General features: G+C 40.2%; 1 pseudogene; it reads left to right on the forward strand.

Moving 5' to 3' along the window:
* The window catches only part of LOC149142596 (uncharacterized), a 48,204-nt pseudogene that overhangs the window by 16,802 nt on the left and 13,137 nt on the right, over positions 1-18,265 (forward strand).

Here is an 18,265-nt window from a genome sequence, read left to right on the forward strand (position 1 = left end):
CCTGGATCATTGTCACCAAAGAAGAGAGAAGGGTGACTCAGTGAAGTGGTGGGGGTGTTGGGTAATAATTTTCCTATTTTATCTCGGTTTCTACGAGGCATGAAATGGAAAGACTGTTGATTGCTTTTGTTTTTTTCCTCTGGTACCTACAAAACTAAAATAGATTGAAATAAAACTAACTATCTTGCTGAAATGGAAATGCGGAATTGAAATGAAAGCATGAAAGGACTAATCTATTTTGCTCAAATGAAATTGCAGGAAGTAAATACTAGTCTATGCTTGCAACATTGAAATTCTATTGTACGCTTGCAGAATTGAAAGTCTAATTTATGAAAGCAGGAAAGGTCTACTTTACTTTTGCAGAAATGAAATTGCGGAATAGAAATGAAATAAACTATTTAGCAAAAGGCGAGAGTAGGAAAATAGAAGAAAAGCAACAATCACCAATACTCTGACGCTTCCCCAGCAATGGCACCAAAAATATGGTGGGCTCCAGTATTACAGAAATAATGTTGCAACTCCTGGGACTCCCTTCTTTACTTTTATCAACCCGATAGTTCGTAACAAACTTGGAAGCGACGGTGCTGTATGCACAAGTACTAGCTCTTGTTGCAGTTGTCACTTGGTCACCTGGCACAAGTACGCTAGGGGCTTAAGCCAACTTCTATGGGCTCTTAGAAGAAGCTTTTTAACTGATAGATGGAAGTTAACTCAAAAGAACTGATCTACTTGCAGAAAGAAACTAAAAGCCAAAAAGTAGCAAAAACCCTAGCAAACCCTAATGTTACCAGCTAGTCCTACTGATGCACAGGAGAAGATGCGAACTATTGAAAAAGATGCCATTACTCCTACAAAGGTAAAATGCAGATGCCTATGCTGTCCCTATCTGAAGAACATATCTTTTTGTATTTTTGAATAAGTTATTTGAGTTATCATGCAGATGCTTTTAACTGGCTTTTCACTGTGCAAGGGCAAATCAAGGAGGAAAAAGGCTTGGAAAATGTTGGGAAGGTTCGGCAGGGATCTAAGGAGTCCCTAACACCCTTCTGGAGAGTCTCACAAAGTTTGGCTACCAAGAAACCTCATTTGTGAGCTTCTACAGGAAGTCTGCAGGGGTTCTACAGTATGTTTCAAGAATTTCTACAGGATGTTCAGAATTTCTACATGATGTTCTAAGGTTGGATTCTGGATGATGGGTGAGTGAAAGAGGATTCATGAATGGATAGGGAGGTAGGGTAGGGGTCTGAAATGACTCGGTGACTGAGGGGTGAAGTGATGAGAGGGTGTGGGAAGCTAACTTGTCTTAAGGAAGGCTGAGGCAATGGAAGAGAAAGAAGGTAGGGTTACGTGGGCAGAAAAGTAGTTGTGAGACGAGGGACCTAACTTGGAGAGGGAGTAGTTGGCCTGGACGAAGCTTAGATGGACGAGAGAGTGATGGAGATGCACAGCACAGTGGATACTTAACCAAATCAACCACGGCCTGCACACAATCAAAATATTAAACAGTCTATCCTAACTATCAACGAAACCACTGAATAACAGCATTATTTCTAAAGAGAACCATGTACAGTACTGAAGCAAAGAAACATTCCAAGAGGTTTGAACGCATGAATAACTCCTACAAATGAAAACATTGCACCAAAGATTGCATGGGTAAGCAAACTAGTGTTTTTGTTGGGCAGCACTGTCTGCAATTCCAGCCCCTAGAAAGAGGTGGAAATGAGAGTGCAGGCAACCCTTTTCTGAAGCTTTTATCAATTCTTATCTCGTTAATCTATTCTAGACATCCGAAGCAACTCTATTCTTCAACAATAACCTATTTTAACCACACAACGAGATCTAGCTCAACAAACTGTGTTTCAAATGCATACAAGGAAAATCATAATGCTGAAAGGAAAGATATCAATACAAAGAAGGAGGCCCTAGGCTCTCAGGTTGGGCCCAACCCCGAGAGCTATGGCTCCTCAAAAAAACTCAGAGCTGATATCAAATCTGACTGCTTCCCATTAAAAAATAATAATCATAAGTGAAGGGTCATGCCAATAATGGCTACAAAAGAACAAAACAGAGCTAGCAACTTGTAGTGCAGAATGTGCAAAAGTTTTTCAAAAAGTCCCTCTCGAAGGCTGAAGCGCTCACATTTATACACCACGAGGCCCTAGCTGGCCTCCTAAATCCATGGGACTTGGCTGACCAAACTAGGAGTGAACAATTGCTTCCACAAAATCTCTTTGGCTGCCTTCTAGATCCGGTTTTGGTGGCCTTTCGAGCTCGGAGTTGGGGGTGAAGATCCCGAGGGAGGCTATTTAATGCCATAGACAACCCCCCTATGAATCCTCAACCCAAGCTTGGTTGTCTCCTAGCCCTTGTCTGCTTGGTTTTGCTCCACATGTGTCAAAAAATCCTGAAATGAGCACGTGTTAGCCACCTAGGAATAGTGACTACCCTTATTCGTAGAAATGACATAAACATACTAAAAAATGATGCAGAAGTTATGAAAAATGAAGGATTGAGAAAAGGTAGTTAAGCCAAATGAGCCCAAAATGTTACCAAATTTGGGTCTCATCATCTAGCCAAGTGATGTCTTTTCCTTTTTATAGGCAAGCCCTTATTCAAACCATGGGACAAAACCATCGAAAACCAATACAAGGGATCCAAATAGGGGTTCAAATAATTTAGATCCTAAACCATGGGCCAAAACCATAGGATCGTGAACGATGGGCTAAATACCAAGGGCCAAATATAAGGAACCCCATGTGAGAGCGCTTCTCTGCATTGGAGTGAGTGAACTGGGGGACCGCACCTTATGAACGGATAACCTGCGGGTATGTTCGCACTTCCTGGATGGCGAACCTGCGGGTCCGCACCTTTTGAACGATGCACCTGCGAACCTCTTATTTTCCATCATTTTGAGAGCCTAAAACAGAGTTTTTCCACTTGAGTGAGTTGCCATCAAGTACAACACCTGTACCAGAGAGCCAAACCAGAATCATAATGCCAAAAATCTCCCACTTTGGACTTGATGGCAACCTCAAGATCCTCAATGTCATTCTCCCCCTTTGACATCAAGGGAAAAGGGTTATGCTCCCCCTGAGAACCTGCTTAGGCCTTTTCTTTGCTGATTATGCTCCCCCTGACTAAAGATCAGATCTGCAAAAGAAAAATTTCTTCAAGAAGAACCATAATCCACCATACACCATAAATGACCATGAAAGAGATAGAGACATATTGCAGCACTATTCAGATCAGCATCCATGATCTCCTTCTGTACTTCCTCCAAGATCTTCTACCATAATGCCAACAATGCATTATATGCTCCCCCTGAACCTGTGCCATTCGATCTTCGACCAATCCGCAACCCAGCAAATGTACGCGTATACCCCATATGAAACTTGCGTACAACCAACAATCTCTGAAACAGATGAGATTCAACAACAGGATGATGCATCAACAACCCCCAGCTTTTTCCTGAGGTATTCAAATGTCTCCCTGGGCAATGGTTTGGTGAGTATATCAGCAACTTGTTCCTTAGAAGGAACATACTCCAACTTGACCTTTTGTTCAAGCACTTGTTCCCTGAGAAAGTGATACTTGAGCGGTATGTGCTTGGTCTTTGAATCCATGACTGGTTTCTTTGAAATGCTGATTGCACTTGTATTATCACATAAGATGGAGATAGGAGGAGTACAAATGATCTGAAAATCCTGCAAGGTTTGCATCATCCAAAGGAGTTGAGTGCAGCAAGATGCAGCAGCCACATATTCCGCTTCAGCTGTAGATAAAGCAATCAAACTCTGTTTCTTGTTGAACCAAGATACTAATCTAGAACCCATAAAGAATGCACCACCACTTGTGCTCTTCTTGTCATCCACGCTTCCGGCCCAATCCGCATCTGTATAAGCATGAAGTGTGAGATCTGTATCTCTAGGATACCATAAACCAAAGTTTTGAGTTCCTTGAAGGTACTTGAAAATTCTCTTCACTGCCTGAAGATGAGTTTCCTTTGGATTTTCTTGAAATCTTCCAACTATTCCTACTGCATGCATGATGTCTGGTCGGTTACCTGTCAAATAAAGAAGACTTCCAATCATAGATCTGTAGGTTGGTTGATGTACTGTTGCTGATTCATCATTTGCACTGAGGCTACATCCTGTGACCATGGGGGTACATACTGGTTTTGCATCTTCCATGCCATATTTCTTCAAAATATGCTTGAGATACTTGGTTTCAGACAAGAAGATCCTGCCTTCATTTTGTTGTATTTGCAGTCCAAGAAAATATGTCAGTTCTCCAAGCAAAGACATTTCGAATTCTTTCTGCATCACCAAGGCAAATCTTTGACTCATAGCTTCTTCATTGTTGCCAAAGATAATAGCATCTACATACACAACAAGTATTATTAATTTGTCATTTTCAATTTTTATATAAAGATTGCTATCTGCTGATCCCTTTGAAAAACCTTGTTGATGAAGATATTTTTCCAAGCGGTAGTACTAAGCCCTTGGAGCCTGCTTAAGACCATAGAGAGCCTTTTTTAGTCTGCATACAAGATTTGGATCATTCCCAAGGATGAACCCATCTGGTTGCTCAATGTACACATCTTCTTCTAAGTCTCCATTCAGAAAGGCTGATTTTACGTCCATTTGAAATACTTTGAACTTCTGAAAGCTTGAGAGAGCAAGGAACATTCTGATGGCCTCAAGTCTAGCAACGGGAGCAAAAGTTTCTTCAAAGTCTATTCCTTCTTGTTGAGAATTCCCTTTATAAACAAGTCTGGCCTTATTTCTAATTACTTCCCCATTTTCATTCAACTTATTTTTGAAGATCCATTTTGTCCCTGTGATATTCTTATATTTTGGTCTAGGAACCAACTCCAAAGTGTTGCTCTTTTCGATCTGCTCAAGTTCTTCATCCATTGCCTTGACCCAGCATTCATCTTTGCATGCCTCTCTTACATTTTGCAATTCAGTGTAGGAGAGTAATGCCAAATAGCTTGAGGCTTCTGCAATTGTTCTTCTTGTTTGTACACCTGCCTCTTTCTGCCCCAAAATCTAAGATTTTGGATGATTCTTCTGAACCTACCTAGATGGAGTCTTCTCTTCTATTCTTATCTGTTCCTCTGGTGCCTCTTGAGGTTCTTCTTCATCATCAATCTGATTTGGAGAGTAGTCTTCATCCTCTTCGATATTTTCATAATTCACTTGCCTAGGAATGTATCCTTTTTCATCAACCACTACATCAATGCTATAAAAAATTCTTACAAATCTTTTATTGTAACACTTATATGCTTTGTTGTGGGGAGAATAACCAAGGAGAATTCCTTCATTTGCTGTAGGTTCAAGTTTGCCAAGCTTTTCATCATTATTCTTAATATAGCATTTGCTTCCAAAAATTTTGAAATGCTTTACTGAAGGAGTCTCACCATACCATAGCTCATGAGGAGTTTGAGTGCTGCTCACTCGGACATTTGTTTTATTGAGAATAATAACCGCAGCAAAAGAAACTTCACCCCAGAAGGTTGCGGGAATCCCAGACTCATCAAGCATAGCACGAGCCATTTGTTGGATCGTTCTATTCATCCTTTCCACCACTCCATTTTGCTGAGGAGTCCTAGTTGTAGAGAATTCCCTTCTTATTCCATGTTCTTCACAGAAATCAAAAAATCCATTTGAGGTAAACTCCCCACCTCTGTCGGACCTAAGGCACTTAATTTTGTGATCTGATTCGTTTTCAGCCAAGGCTTTGAAAGATTTGAATTTTTTGAATGCTTCGTCATTGTGTTTCATAAGTCCCAACCAAACCATCCTGGAGAAGTCGTCAATGAATAATATAAATTATTCTTCTCCTCGAGGTGACCTTGTCCTAAATGGACCACATACATCTATATGCACTAGTTCAAGAGGCCTGCTGGCTGATCCTTCCTTCTCAGGGAAGTTAGTTTTGGTTTGCTTACCAAACTGACATGATTTGCATATGGTGTTGTCTGGAATTTTGATATCTGGAAGACCACAAACTGCCTAGTATTTGCATGCTTTCCTTATCTGTGAAAAGCTTAGATGCCCCAATCTCTAGTGCCATAACCAATGTTCATCATCTTTGCTCAAATAGCATTATCGTTGTCCTTCTTCAAATATGTATAGATTATTTGGAGTTCTTCTGCGTTTGATCACCCTTTTTCCTGTATCAAGATCACGAACACTACATCTGTTTGATCGAAATATTACCTTTGTTCCTTGATCACACATCTCACTAACACTTAGTAGATTATGCTTCAAGCCATCAACATACAAAACATTTCTAGCTTTGACCTTTTCTTTCAACTGATTAGTGCCTTTTCCTTTTATGGCTGTAGGGGTATCATTTCCAAAAGAAACTTTCTTTCCCTTTTCCAAAGCAGTATATGATTCAAGTTTTTCTTTATCACTTGTCATATGCTTCGAACATCCGCTGTCGATGTACCATAGATTTTCTTGTCCTTCTGCATAAAATGCTATCCCACATCTTTGTGTTTGTGGTTCCTTTATTTTCCATGTTCTAGTGCTTGAAGCTTGTTCCTTTGTCTGCCAAAACCTGCTCCTGCATTCAGAATCTTCATGACCGAAGTTTTTACAAATAGAACATTCAATTTCATTTTCAAAGGCAGAAAAGTTGTTATAGGTCCTTTTCGTAATACCAGTCATACTTCTTTGTTTTTTAGCTTCTCTAGTCATGATTGTCTTATAAGCAACACATTGAGCTGCTTTGTGACCAAAGTTATGGCAAGAGAAATATTGGACATTGAAGAAACTTCTGCGGTTATCAAATCTACCAGCCAAATGATTTCTATTGTCATCCATTCTTGAAGCAAATTGAGAAGTTTTTACATGTGGCTGGTTGTAGCTTTTATTCACCCTTAAGATGGATTTCCCCTGGTTTACCTGGTAGTCTTTGTTTGTTCTTGATGTAATTCGTCCCTTCCTTACCTGGTGATCTCCATTGGGCTTTTGCTCATTCCTCCTTACTGCATCAAGATAACGCTTTGAGGTGGATGCTTGAGATGTTTCTCCATTATAATTCAGACCTGTCTTGATTAGTGGAGAATGTTGTACATTGATAATCTCATCCAGAGTTTCAGATCCTTTAACAAATTTAAGATTAAGAGCTTTTGTTTTCTCAATTTCTTTTCTAAGGCCAACAATTTCACATTCTAACTTCTCAAGGGATTTTTCTTTTTTATCAAGTTGGAATTGCAGAGTATCAATGATCATATCTTTTTCTTCTAAACATATTTTGAGTCGAGAAATCTCTTCATAAAAACCATCTACATCTATAGCGTCCATGTAATCATCATCTTCAAAGGCCATTAAAAGTTTATAATCATTACCTCGTTCATCTTCGTCACTATTTGATAGGCCATCACTGTCTTCATGAGTGTAGTAACTTTTCTTAGTTGCATTATGTTTCTTGTTCCATCTAACAGGTCCCTTCCCTTTGTCAATATTATCCTTGTGAGGACATTTGGGAGCATAGTGACTGACTCTTCCACAAGAAAAGCATTTGAAAGGTAACTTACTTCAGAAATGACCAGTACCCCGTTGAGGATTTCTGACAAAATTTGATTCTTCTTCTTCTTTTGACCCGTGTCCTGACTCATAATACCCTCCTTTGCCTAAAGCCTTGAAGGCAACTTCTCTCCTGTCTAATGGAACTCCTTTCCTCATTTCATAAGCAATTAGAATTATGTGGAGCTGTGACATTTTAAGGCTTTGTAGATTCTCTTTTTCTTCTATTGCAGAAACGTTAGATTCAAACCTAGGGGACAAAGATCTTAGAACTTTTTCAAACACAGTAGCCTCTTTTATTTCTTCACCCAAATTTTTCATACAATTAACAATCTCATCTACACGAAGAAAATAGTTAGTCACACTTTCATCATTATACATCCTGAGATTTTCATACTGAATTCTGAGGGTTTGAAGTTTTACTCGTTTTACCTAATCATCTCCTTCATAGCTCAGAACAATCTTGTCCCATATCTCTTTTGCGGATTTAAACTGCATTACCTTACCAAATTCTGATTGAGATAGGCATCCTAATAGAGTATTAACCGCCTTTGCATTTGTTTCATATTTCTTCTTATCAACCGGATCTGTAGGAGTTGCTGATGGAAACGTATACCCTGTATCTATGATATCCCAGACTTCTGTACCAAGAGATTGAAGATAGGCAAGAACTCTTACCTTCCAATAAACGAAGTTTGTCCCATCAAAAATCGGTGGCCTGATTGATGTTTCCCTCTCGTATTTGCTCATGATGAAAGATCTTTCTTCAAGCGATCAAGCTTCTTCTGAAGAACCTGCTCTGATACCAATTGTTGGAAATAATACTGAGAGGGGGGGGTGAATCAGTATTATCAAATTCTTTTCAATATGCCTTCCAAAATTATACTTTAATTTATTCTTTAGATATTGATCATTAATTTGTAAGTCAGTGCCATATAATAATGAACAAGAACAAGAAAAATAGATGAGCACACCAAAGAACACCAGATATAAGGTGGAAACCCAATGTGGGTGAAAACCACCTGCTATAATATGTCTCTATCTTCTTTCAATTAGAAATTTCTTTTACAAGGATTTTGTACTGGTGCAGTGATCAGGTGCTCATGTCCTAGGTGTCGTAAAAATGCTCAAAATTAAAAGTGCTCAGAACTGGTTCAAAGCTAAATGACTGCAAAGCTCTCGTCCTCCCGATTCCGGCACCGCAAACGGTTCGAAAAACGGTCACCGTATGAGGAAGATATGGCCAAAAGAATATTTTGCCCAAAACATTAGAAAATTTGAATTTTTTTTTAAAATTAAAAAAAGAATATTCCGTAGAATATTCCCTCTGCAGCAACGTGGCCCATGATGACATCAGTGAACCTTTGGGCGCGTTTTAAAAATTTGTGTGGGAAGGGTCGGGTTTGAACCCGCAACCTTTGCCCTATAACTCCAACAATTTACCAACGCGCCACCAAGCTCTGACTTGAAATCTATGGCAGCGTAATTATATTTGAATTTAAATTTGGTTGAGCGGGAAAAGCAAAGGGGGCCAGCCCCTAAGGGCTAGCCCGTCCTCCATGTGACCTCGGCCCGGGAACCAGGAGCTAAACCCCTAACCGCCGGCACAAAATCCGAGGGAAACCGCCATTATGGTCACATGCGCATTTATGAACTGCAGTTACAGTTGGCGGCAGAATTGGCGGAGCGCCAAATTTGGCGGTCCCGCCATATTTGGCGGGCTTAACTGGCCTCCACTACAGTTAACTGGGGTTTTGTTAGGCCAAACTGGCAGTCAGGAGTAAATGGCCATAACGTTGGCCCAGAAAGTCGGTTTTGGACGAATTTTTTTTTGATTTTGGGTATTTTCGACCTTCTGAAGCCATTGGTGCAGGTCTTACAGCCATCAGAGGTCATTTACATACATTTTGAAGCCGTGAAAGTTCTAGGAGCCACTAGGGGCCAGTATTGGGAAGATTGTACAGGGTTGCAGGTATCCATTGGAGGTGATCCAATAGTCAATCCTGAAGGATTCAAGTCTTTTGAATCCATTTCTACCATCTATTTCTCCTGTAGATGCTTCTATTTAGCTGTATTTTCAATTTGAGCATTTTATAAAAACAAAAACAAGCCCATTTGGGGGCTTTGGACCCAGCAGACGTAGCCCTGGAGGGGGTGAACTGCTTTATCAACTTCTTTTGCATCTGTGGTTGGTTTATTTTGCAAAACAAATTCGTTTTAATGTGTTAAACAGTAAAAGGAAATAATTCTGCTATGCTTATATGGGTCATAAACAACTGAAAATTTCATGTGTTTCCTTTCTGCAAGACATGGAAGTCTTTTAAACATGTTTATTTCTGAATTGAATACCTTGCAAACAAATTTCAAGTAGTTTCAAATTCAGATCAAGTTGGTATCAGAGCTAGGTTGTTGCTTCTTTGTATCAAAATCAGTTAAATAAGCTATAGACAGAGCCTGAACTGAGCCAGGAAGCCTTCGAAATTCTCTTGTTATACAATTGCAAAGTAGATAAATGCTCTTTTCAGTCAATCTCTGGTGTAGTTGTCTTTTGATTGTTTTTGTGCAAAGATCTTCTAATCGTCTTGCAAGTATTGATGCTTACCAGGTTGAAACTTAAAAGAGGGGAAGGACAGTCGACTAGAGAACGAGAGAATCCTCAGTCAAGGAAGGTCAAAGAGCCATCACCTCCACCTTCAATTTCACCCTCAAGAGTCTCAACAGAAGCTTCAAGGATGTCTGAACATGAAGGAGAAATTCCTATAGAGACAGATCGAAGAGAAGAAGAAAGAGTCTTCAGAAAGGCTTTCTTAGATCTCACTGAAATGGTGAGGATATTGTACCAAGAAAGAAATGAGAAATTGGCTGGAGAAGGGTCCAAACATCGACATGAAGGAGAGGGCTCTTCAGGAGGTAAGAAGGATGATGATCATTCCAAGAAAGGACATGGAGGAAATGGTGATCCACCACCCCCATCTTCACCTTCTTCCTCTTCATCTTCGTCTTCTTCTGTTCATAAGCATAGATCCTATGGAAAAAGTCCTTTTTTGAAGCTTGATGTAAAATTCGAATTACCTATGTTTAATGGTGAAGTGAATGCAGAAAAGCTTGAGAACTGGATTAGGCAGTTGGAAGTTTACTTGAGGATCCAACATATGCATGATGATGCCACAAAGATTCAGTTGGCTTCTTTGAGAATGGATGGAGCAGCCTTGGTCTGGTGGGAGGCCAAGACTAAAGAGGAGATCAAGAAATTTGGTAAAGTTACCTTAACATGGCATGAATTCCTGTTAGCCATTAAAAAACAGTTTTATCCTCTTGCTCACATGCAGAAAGCCATTATGAACTGGAAAAATTTCAGACAACTTAAGGGTCAGAGTGTCCAAGACTACACCCAAGAATTCAGGAGAAGAGCTCTCTTATTAGGGGTAGATTTACAGACCCAAGACACCTTGTTGAAATACTTTGGTGGCTTGCATAGCTACCTTAGACACACCATCTTGATGTTTGACCCTACTAGCCTGGACGAGGTTTGTGTCCAAGCTACCCATTTAGAGGCAAGGGGAAAAAACACATTTGAAGAGGGTAGAAACAAGCTCCCCAAGGGGAAAAGCAAAGAGAAAACCTCCAAGTGAAAGAGCAAAAAGAATGCATCTGTCAAGCAGGAGAGTGAGAAAGTGATATGTAAACACTGTTCTAAACCAGGACATGAGGAGAAAAACTGTTGGAAATTACATCCTGAAAAAACACCTCAATCTAACAAATCCAAAGGGAAACAGAAAACTGCTGCTACTACATCTACACCACGAGATTTAGGGGAAGATTCAGGTGATGAAACCAAAATTACAGCCATGGGTTTGAAAAACTTGACGGAAAAAGAAGTTGAAACTCAAGCCAGCACTAGTACCTCAAACTGCCATGTACAAGCTCCTAAGGAGGAAGAAAGAATTGAACTGTTTCATGTGAGGGTGATTTCAAAACATACTAAGATTGACACACTTTTTGATAGTGGGTCACAAGAAAACCTTATATCAGAGGACTTAGTCAAGCAGCTTAAACTTGAGACCATTCCACATCCGAAGCCATATCCACTTGGATGGATTTGCAAGGATGCAAATTTACAAGTTTCAAGAAAGTGCACATTGCGCTTTGCAATTACTGCACATTTTATTGACACAGTTGAACTTGATGTGTTACCTTTTGATATAGCAGGAATTGTTTTGGTAAGTCCTTACTTGTTTGACAGGAAAGCTATCTTTCATCGCTATGAAAACAAATATCATCTGTTCAAAGATGGCAAGGAGTTCATTGTTAGAGCTCATCGCAAGAAGACAAATATAGCGATGGTGAATGCAAGACAGGTAAAAAGGCTGGTCAATTCAAGTAAGAATTTTGTTCTTCTTATGATTAAGCCCAAGGTTGATGTGAATCATGAGTCATTTGAAAATTGTGATCCAAAACTTAAATCAGATCTGTATGATGTAGTTGATGTATATCATGAGATGTTTCAGGAGCCAACAGGTTTGCCTCCTAAGAGGGAGATTCAACATGAAATCCATTTGCATCCAGATTGTCCTCTTCCAAACATAGGTGCATGTCTATTATGGAGAATGCTGAAATAAAGAAGCAAATCAAGGACTTGTTGGACAAAGGTTTCATAAGGCCAAGTACTTCGCCATGTGGGTCACCGATTGTATTGATTCCAAAGAAAGATGGCACTTGGTGTATGTGTGTTGATTTCAGGGCCTTGAACAAGATAACGGTAAAGAATCGTTACCCACTCCCAAGGATAGATGATTTGCTAGATCAGCTGAAAGATGCTCGATATTTCACTAAGCTAGACTTGCGTAGTGGATATCATCAAGTAAGAATTGAAGAAAGTGACATTTGGAAGACAACCTTTAAAACCAAACAATGACTCTTTGAGTGGCTTGTGATGCCATTTGGTTTGTGCAATGCACCTGCAACTTTCATGCGGGTAATGGATGATGTCTTGCGTCCTTTTCTTGATGATTTCGTTATTGTCTACTTAGATGATATCTTAATTTTCAGCAAGTCTAGAGAAGATCATGTCATGCATGTTAGAGAAGTACTTGATGTTTTGAAGAAGAATCAGTTATTTCTTAAAATGTAAAAGTGTGAATTTGGAAAGACTTCTTTGGTTTATTTGGGACACATAGTAGGAGAAGGTGCTTTGAGAATTGATCCTACTAAGATTGAGGCTATTGTGAAGTGGCCTACTCTCAAATCCATCACAGAGGTAAGAAGTTTTTTGGGTGCAGCTCAATATTGGAGGAAGTTTATCTCTAACTTCTCTTCTATAGCAGCTCCTATGCATGCAGTGACAAGTGTGAAGCATGCTTTCCAATGGGGAGGCAAGTAGCAAAAAGCTTTCGAATCTTTGAAAGAGAAGATTAGTTCAGCTCCAGTCCTTGCATTACCGGATTTGAGACAGCCAATTGAGATACAAACTGATGCTAGTGATTATGCTATGGGTGCAGTTCTTCTACAACATGGTAAGCCTATTGCATTTCATTCTGAAACTTTTAATGGTGCTGCTGTAAATTATCCTACATATGATAAGGAGTTGTATGCGTTGGTACAAAGCGTCAAAAAGTGGAAACACTATTTGATGGGCAAAGAAACTGTGATACATACCGACCATCAGCCCTTACAGTACTTGCAATCACAAAGCAAGTTACAACAGTCACGACACTTCAGATGGATGGGCTTCTTGCAACAGTTCCATTTGGTAATAAGGTACAAGAAAGGTACTTTGAATAAGGTTGTTGATATGCTTTCAAGGCCTATTATTGGTGCTGTTACTTTACTTAAGAATGATTCCATTGTACATGATAGTTACATAGAACAATATGCATCTGATGATGACTTTAAAGATGTGTATGCTAACTTGAGTAAAGGGAATCATGTAGAGGAAAATGACTATCACATGCATAACAATTTGCTGTTTCATTTGGGCAAGTTGTGTATACCACAGGGGGAGAGGATAAATGTCATAAGAGAAGCTCATTCTTCTCTTATTGCTGGCCATTTTGGTGTGAGAAAAACAGTTGCACATCTACAGAGGTATTGCTATTGGCCTCGCATGGTAGATTCGGTTTCAAGGTTCATAAGAGGTTGTTCATTATGTGCTACAAGCAAGCCTAGCAATAGGAAGCTTGGTTTGTATACTCATTTGCCGGTACCTTCTAGACCATGGGAGAGCATCTCTATGGATTTTGTAGGAGGTTTGCCAAAATCTAGAAAGCAGCATGATTATTTATATGTAGTAGTTGATCGTTTCAGCAAAATGTGTATACTTATGCCTTGTAAGAAAACTATAACTGCTGAACAAACTGCTGAATTATTTTTTCATCATGTATGGATTCACTTTGGTTTGCCTACTTCCATTATTAGTGACAGGGATTCCAGATTTGTGGGGAATTTTTGGTCCAACCTATGGGAGATAATGGACACAAAGTTGAAGAAAAGTACTGCTTTCCATTCGCAAACAGATGGACAAATCGAAGTTGTGAACAGAACCATTGTGCACCTCTTGAGAGGTTATTGCAGCAAGCATCCCAAGCTTTGGGATGAACATTTGCACTACATATAGCATGCTTACAACCATGCCAAGCACTCTTCCACAAACACCTCACCGTTTGAAGCTTGTTTTGGTTACTTGCCAAAATCACCTCTTGATTTCATACTCGAGAAAGATGTTGCCATTGAGGGACGTAGTGATATTGACAAAGCTCATTCATTCATTGAAAGAATTCAGCAAATACATCAGCAAATTCAAGAACAGCTTGAGAAGAGTCAAGGCAAGTACAAGGAAAGACATGACAAGCATAGAGTCGATCACAAGTTTCAAGAAGGCGATGAGGTATGGCTGTACATTAGTAAGGAAAGGATGCAAGGAGAAGGTAAAACGTTGAAGCCTATTCGTTATGGTCCATTCAAAATCCTCAAGAAGGTTGGAAATAATGCTTTTCAATTAGATTTGCCTTCCTACATGAAAATGTATTCTGTTGTCAATGTGGAGAACTTACGTTTGTATGAACCTCCTTTGATTGATGATCATGAAAGTTCTGTTCAACTGCCATCTATAGAATATTTCTTTCCAGATTTCTTAGATGAGCTGAAAGAAGATACAAACCTTGACAGAAGGACACGCACTTCAAGGAGGGGCAGTGTAGATTATGTTCGGGTTGGTTTCAAAGGCAGCAAACCGAACAAGGCAAAGTGGATGGAGGTGGACAGAGTGAGGGAGTTGTACCCTCACCTCTTTAACAGGTAGTTGAAGGCTTTTGGGGTCCAAAAGCTTCCCAATGGGGAGGCGTGATCAGGTGCTCATGTCCCAGGTGTCGTAAAAATGCTCAAAATTCAAAGTGCTCAGAACTAGTTCAAAGCTGAACGACTGCAAAGTGCTCGTCCTCCTGATTCTGGCACCGCAAACGGTTCGAAAAACGGTCGCCGTATGAGGAAGATATGGCCAAAAGAATATTTTGCCCAAAACATTAGAAAATTTGAATTTTTTTTAAAAAATTAAAAAAAGAATATTCCGTAGAATATTCCTTGGAATATTCTAGGGAATATTCCCTCTACAGCAACCAATCGGAGGCTGCCACATGGCAGGCCCGGAGGGCGCCACGTGGCCCATGATGACATCAGCGAACCTTTGGGCGCGTTTTAAAAATTTGTGTGGGAGGGGCCGGGTTTGAACCCGCAACCTTTGCCCTGTAACTCCAACAATTTACCAACGCGCCACCAAGCTCTGACTTGAAATCTATGGCAGCGGAATTATATTTGAATTTAAATTTTGGTTGAGCGGGAAAAGCAAAGGGGGCCAGCCCCTAAGGGCCAGCCCGCCCTCCATGTGACCTCGGCCCGGGAACCAGGAGCTAAACCCCTAACCGCCGGCACAAAATCCGAGGGAAACCGCCATTATGGTCACATGCGCATTTATGAACTGTGGTGGCACAATTGGCGGAGCGCCAAATTTGGCGGTCCCGCCATATTTGGCGGGCTTAACTGGCCTCCACTACAGTTAACTGGGGTTTTGTTAGGCCAAACTGGCAGTCAGGAGTAAATGGCCATAACTTTGGCCCAGAAAGTCGGTTTTGGACGAATTGTTTTTTGATTTTGGGTATTTTCAACCTTCTGAAGCCATTGGTGCAGGTCTTACAGCCATCAGAGGTCATTTTCATACGTTTTGAAGCCGTGAAAGTTCTAGGAGCCACCAGGGGCCAGTATTGGGAAGACTGTACAGGGTTGCAGGTATCCATTGGAGGTGATCCAATAGTCAATCCTGAAGGATTCAAGTGTTCTGAATCCATTTCTACCATCTATTTCTCCTGTAGATGCTTCTATTCAGCTGTATTTTCAATTTGAGCATTTTATAAAAACAAGGACAAGCCCATTTGGGGGCTTTGGACCCAGCAGACGTAGCCCTGGAGGGGGTGAACTACTTTATAAACTTCTTCTGCATCTGTGGTTGGTTTATTTTACAGAACAAATTCGTTTTAATGTGTTAAACAGTAAAAGGAAATAATTCTGCTATGCTTATATGGGTCACAAACAGCTGAAAATTTCATGTGTTTCCTTTCTGCAAGACATGGAAGTCTTTTAAACATGTTTATTTCTGAATTGAATACCTTGCAAACAAATTTCAAGTAGTTTCAAATTCAGATCATGCAGTCCTTTACCAGTATGCAGGCTGCAACCTGTAGAGAGTTACAACTCTCTCTCGTTTTCCAGTCTCTCCTAGAAGGGAGCTACAACCCCCTTTGCTCTTTTACTTCTTTAGGGACCACGTTTCATTAATTTTCAAACTGGATCCAAGAAGATCAAGTACATGCAAATCACCCAATCTCCTTATACAATCAACCAATGAATCACCCAACTTCTCATAATGCTATAAATAGAAAAGTAATACCAGAAATCTAAACCCAGAACTCTGCAGCAATAGATAAAAGACAGCCAACAAATGATTCAAGGTAGGTCCGCAACTTCACCAATAGTGGCCTGCGAATACCCGCAACTCTTCTGTGTCTAAACTGCGCATATCCACACCCGGCCTGTCTACTGCTCTGCGTATCTCTGCACCACTCGTTCTGTTGCCCTGCGTACCTCTGCTCAGATTTGCACCTGCACTATCCGCCTGACAGCGTACCATCGTGACTTGTTCTTCTATTTCCCTGCGTACCTCCGCACTGCGCCTTCTCCTGAGCTGCGTACCTCGCACTGCACCTTCTGTTGCACTGCGTACCCTCGCACTGCGCCTTCTACTGTGTTGCGTAACCCTGCACTCACGCCGTGGATCGCCTGTGAACCTCTGATTAGGGCCAAATTAATAGTCCTCCAATGTGCCACAGTCAGTCAGATCCACAGATCTGATCATGCGCCTGAGAGATCACAACTTATCAATAGATTCGCCTTAAATTTTCTCCTTGATTAAGATCTAGCCTTTAAAACCAATCACCCAAACTTTTAGATCTTAAGATATTTAAATTTCACAAGTGTCTAGCCAAGAGATCTCTTTTCCTTTTTATAGGCAACCCTTATTCAAACCATGGGACAAAACCATCGAAAAACAATACAAGGAATCCAAACAGGGGTTCAAATAATTTAGATCCTAAACCATGGGCCAAAACCATAGGATCATGAACGACGGGCTAAATACCAAGGGCCAAACATAAGAAACCCCACGTGAGCGCGCTTCTCTACGTTGGAGTGAGTGAACTGGGGGACCGCACCTTATGAACGGATAACCTGCGGGTATGTCTGCACTTCCTGGACGGCGAACGTGCGGGTTCGCACCTTTTGAACGATGCACCTACGAACCTCTTATTTTCCATCATTTTGAGAGCCTGAAATAGAGTTTTGCCACTTTAGTGAGTTGCCATCAAGTACAACACCTGTACCAGAGAACAAAACCAAAATCATAATGCCAACAGAAATAAGACATAAAGATCGAAATTTTGAGCCATCTATCTCTCACTCTAGTGGAGTATCTAGGGAGATCAAATTTTTTCTTTGTCTAGTCGAAGTTGTTGTTTTTGTTGTTGTTTCTAGTTGTTGGGTCAAAGTTTCTACTGCAAGTTGTTGCTGCTATGTCGAAGCTACTATTGAAGGGTATTCATATGCAAGGAGGAAGTGAGGGCTAATTTGGTGTGGAGGAAGTATTTTTCTAGGTTAAGAGTCTTGGATTATCTCATGAAACTATTGAAGGAAGAATTGTTGAATATGTTTTCCCCTTGATGGGGTTTTACCCTAGTTGTATGTCTACATTTGGTGTTGTTGTGTTATTTCTTTTGTAATTGCTTGATGAAATTAAAGTAAAATAAGAACATCAAGATAAAATAATCATAAGTAATTATATATATAAGAAAATATTTTTCCTTTCTGATTTTCTAACATGGTATCAAAGTTAAGGTGAAGGAAAAAAAGGCATTTTAAGGATCTATTGAAAGGAGTCTAGTAAATCTCAAAAGGCTTGAATAAGGGATCATATAAGAAGCTCTTATAAGGGAAGAGGATTACTACCTTCAAGGACAATGTCTACCACAATAAAAAATGAGAACAAATTGGAAGGAGCATCAAATTACAGGGCATGGAAGAAGATAAATGACCTCATTCTTGAAAATAACAAAGTCTTGGATTTCGTCAAAGGAAAAGTGAAGAAATCTACTGAAGAATCTAGTGACGCAGATAGAGTGAAGTTC

This window comes from Pinus tabuliformis, chromosome X (genome assembly GCF_031772625.1).
Source record: "Pinus tabuliformis cultivar Carrire ecotype Pingquan chromosome X, CPIR1, whole genome shotgun sequence".
NCBI classification, from domain to species: domain Eukaryota; kingdom Viridiplantae; phylum Streptophyta; class Pinopsida; order Pinales; family Pinaceae; genus Pinus; species Pinus tabuliformis.